This window comes from Silene latifolia, chromosome Y (genome assembly GCF_048544455.1).
Source record: "Silene latifolia isolate original U9 population chromosome Y, ASM4854445v1, whole genome shotgun sequence".
Classification (NCBI taxonomy): Eukaryota; Viridiplantae; Streptophyta; class Magnoliopsida; order Caryophyllales; family Caryophyllaceae; genus Silene; species Silene latifolia.
The window spans coordinates 235,281,830-235,286,193 of NC_133538.1; the positions used below are offsets into that span (position 1 = coordinate 235,281,830).

At 40.9% G+C, this 4,364-nt stretch overlaps 1 non-coding gene across 1 annotated transcript; it reads left to right on the forward strand.

Annotated features, from left to right (window-relative positions):
* The first annotated feature begins 2,690 nt into the window (after nucleotides 1–2,690).
* LOC141635873 (small nucleolar RNA R71) lies at nucleotides 2,691–2,799 on the forward strand. Its single transcript, XR_012540528.1, has one exon. It is a non-coding gene; the product is annotated as a small nucleolar RNA R71 (small nucleolar RNA).
* The last annotated feature ends 1,565 nt before the right edge of the window (nucleotides 2,800–4,364 follow it).

A 4,364-nucleotide genomic window follows, 5' to 3' on the forward strand; every position in this document is an offset into this window, starting at 1 on the left:
CAAGATTAACATCTATACAACGCTGCATGACTTTATTAAGGTTAGCTAAACAACGATCAAAGTCACTACCATAAACTGAGAAATCATCCATGAATACCTCCATAATATTTTCTATATAATCAGAAAAAATCCCCATCATGCACCTCTAAAAGGTAGCAGGGGCGTTACACAACCCGAAAGGCATTCTACGATATGCAAAAACACCCTGTGGACAGGTAAAAGTGGTCTTACTCTGATCGTCCGGATGAATAGGGATCTGAAAGAACCCTGAATATCCGTCTAGAAAACAGAAAAATTTGTTAGAGGCAAGTCTTTCAATCATTTGGTCAACAAAAGGGAGGGGGAAGTGGTCTTCCTTTGTGGCGGCATTCAACTGTCTATAATCAATGCACATCCGCCACCCTGTCACTACTCGAGTTGGTATTAATTCATTTTTCTCATTTTTAACCACGGTAGTCCCTCTTTTCTTCGGGACTACCTGAACTGGGCTAACCCACTTGGAGTTGCCAACTGTATAAATAATACCTGCATCGAGTAGTTTCATCACCTCAGCCATGACAACTTCCTGCATCTTCGGGCTCAACTTGCGTTGACCCTGTCTGTAAGACTTATGGCCTTCCTCCAACTCTATCCTGTGCATACAAACATCAGGGTTGATGCCCTTAATAATGTCATCCAAAGAGTAATCCAAAGCCTTCCTGTTTTTCTTAAGCACACACATCAAAGCAGACAGCTGGTCATCATTAAGCTTAGAGCTAACAATAGCTGGGTACTGCTCCGTATCATCTAGAAAAACATACTTAAGATTAGGAGGAAGTGGCTTATGCTCTGGCACTTTTACCTCTACAGCATAGACAGAATCAGCTTCAATGGTGTAGCAAGTGTTGACCAAGTTCTCGTTGGCCAAGCTTAAAAGCATCACATCTTCTTCCTCATTGAGCTCGTAGCTCTCCATTGAGGCTACCAAAGCATCTGGCTCCTCAGCATTCTCCACTGTAGTACCTGCACACTCATCTAAACCAGTTAGATCAGTTAAGGGATCCTTGGCCAAGGATCCCCTCCAATTACAAGTAACAGCCTTGTCAACAATATCAATGGAATAACACGTATCCTCATCAACAGGTTCAGTCGCCTTGTGAGCAAGACTGAACTCAATGGTGTCATCCCCTACCTCTAAGGTTATTGTTCCGCGTTTGACATCTATTACAAATTGTGTATGTAAAACCTGGTCTACCTAAAATAATAGGTATCTCGATCGTCCTCTCAATTTCCAAAACAAGGAAATCGACAGGAATAAAAAACTTACCCACTCGAACGGGTACATCCTCTAGAACTCCTATAGGTCTCTGAGTCGATCTATTTGCCATTTGAACGGTAATATCAGTCACCTTAAGTCTACCAATATTTAACCTTTCGCAAACAGAATATGGCATGACACTGACACTGGCCCCTAAGTCACAAAGGGCCTTTCCAATTACGTGGTTACCTATAGTGCAAGGAATTGAAAAACTACACGGGTCCTTTAATTTAGGTGGCACATTAATTTGCGAAAGAGCATTACACTCTTCCACAAAAGCGGCATTACCATCATCACGAAAATTTCTCTTACGATTTAAAATATCTTTCATAAATTTGGCGTAAGAGGGTACCTGGGTAATTAAATCAGTGAAAGGAACCGTTACCTCGAGATTCTGGACCATCTCCAGAAACTTACCAAACTTACGCTCCAGCTTAGTAGCCTTCAAACGCTCCGGATACGGGACTACAACACTGGCCGTAGGATCAGTAACCTTCGGCTTTCGTAGGTTTAAAACCACCGTGAAATAATCAATGAGTGAAGAATCATGCAAACTAGTTGACGGATTTGCATCCTGTACTGGGAGGTCAGTCGATCGACTGATATTAGTGGTCGATCGACCAACTTGGCTGGGCGTGAACAGTTCCTGTTCAGAATTGATTTCGTCAAGTGACTCAGTCGATCGACTGACAATGTTAGTCGATCGACTGATTGTGCTGGGTGTGAATAGTTTCTGATCATAAACTATTTTATCTGACGCTTCAGTCGATGGACTGACAATGTTGGTCGATCGACCGGCATGCTTGCGCTTGAGCTCGTTTTTGTACCAGAAATTAGACTAGCTTCTTCATCATTTTCTGAGTATCCTCTTGGCTTGTCGGAACCTTCATAAGAGAGGCCACTTCTGAGATTAATGGCGTTAATCAATTCAATTGGCCCTTCACATTTACTTGAAGAATTGGCAACTTGCTTAGACTCTATATTCTCCAGCTGCTTCACAAAATTCTTTGAGGACTCGATCCCGGCTTCTTCCGTATTCGCCACTTGAACCAAAAGGCCTCGGACCATTTCCCTCAATTCATCGATCTCATTTGAGTTATGAACGGGAATTTCAACTCTCTCCTTAGGAGCTTCAGTCGTCTCAAGCTTCTCGAGACGAGTAGTGATAGAAGTAATGAGTGTCACAACGGTACTCATTTCATCACTTTGCTTTTGTGACTTTCCACGTGAACTTCCATACTCAGCTCTATGGACTGCCATCTCCTCAATAGTGTTCCAACCTTTATTTTGACCGGTATTGTTTTGGAACCTACCATTAGCAGCTGCATCCAGGATGACCTTGTAATCATCATATAGAGCGTTATAGAATACATTGCAAAGGTACCACTGCTGAAAACCATGGTGAGGGACGGATCGAACCAAGTTCTTGAAGCGTCCCCATGCTTCACAAAATTCCTCATCATTACCTTGCTGGAAGTTAGAAATTTTACTTCTCAAAGCATCAGTCTTTGCAAGTGGGAAGTATTTTTTGTAGAAGGCCAATGCAAGAGATGTCCAATCTGTGACTCCAGCTGCTACCCTATCAAGGTAGCGGTACCAATCTCGCGCCGAATCCTTCAAGGAGTATAAGAACATCAACCCCTTTACTTCATCCTGAGTCACCCCAGCTGGTATAGGTATGGAACAGCAGTAGTCTGTGAAAATTTCCATATGCTTCAAGGGGTCCTCATTTGGTAGACCAGCAAACTGATTTCGCTCCACTAAATCGATATAAGATGAACGAAACTCGAAGTTACCGGTAGTAGGGGTAGGTAATTGGTGCCCCTTTGGAAGGTGGTGCTCCTTTGGCTGAAGATTATCATATCTTGTAGCCATAATTGCCAAAATGAGAGTACTCGAGTCTTCCTCTCAAAGACCTGTCTTCTAACTGTGCAAAAGCAAAAACTAGGAGCAAAAGTAAGCAACGGCCTCAAGGAACAAGAAAAATAAACTAAAATAAGGCAAACAGAATTACACCGTCTCCCCGGCAACGACGCCAAAATTTGATACCGTCGTTTTGTATCAAAATTAAATTTATAATTCCAAACTAAAACTATAGCTAGTGATAGTAAGGGTCGAACCACAGAGAGACAAGGTTGATTTTGTTTGCTATTTTTCAGTCTATAAAAGTAACAATTAATTGGGAGGTTTTGAGATTGGTTGACTAAATTGACTAATTGCTAAAATGAAATTTCTCAACAAGATAAAAAGAGGATCGGGAAATTCGTTTCTCCATAGCAATGGTCAGGACAATAAGGTAGCAGAAATCCTATAATACGGTCTCAGGGGGTATAAGCAAGCCTTTCGATCTATGCTCAAATTAACCTTGCGGTCTTCTAATTCCCCGAAATTTCTCAAAGCTTTCACTCAAGAGAAATTCCAATCTAATGATAATTCTAATTACTAATCTTTCAATCTAGTAAAAAGGCTTATCAAAAGACAACAAGATGATATGGAAGAATTCATGCTAACAAACAATCCTAATTTATGCCATGGCTCACCTCGTTCCCAATCAAAACAATTAGCTACGCATGACTAAAACTAAAATAATTGCTAAATTGATAACAAAGAACAAGATTGACATGATTGAATTTAAATAAAAGACAAAAGATGAATTTCTGGAATTAAATTGGTAGAACAAGAATTGAAATAACAAGAATTAGAAGAAGAGGAAACTTGCATAAAACTTACTAAGATGAACAACGTAATCCGATTCGAGGTTCTCCGTCTCCCAAAACTAGATCTAAAAACTGAGTTCTTCAATAATGAAAAGCATAACCTAATAATTGCTGCGTTCTACTGATAAAAGATGCCCAAAAGTTAATTACAAGGTGGGCTTTTAAAAGTCTAACACGAAGAAATAAATCTCAGCTCGCAGACTGGTCGATCGACCGGTCAGCATGGTCGATCGACTGATGGTAGCAATCCAGTGGCGTCTGATGAACTTCAGTGGTCGATCGACTTTACAGCATAGTCGATCGACTGATGGTGCTGTGAAGAAACACTTCTTTTCTTCAAAAACAGCTCC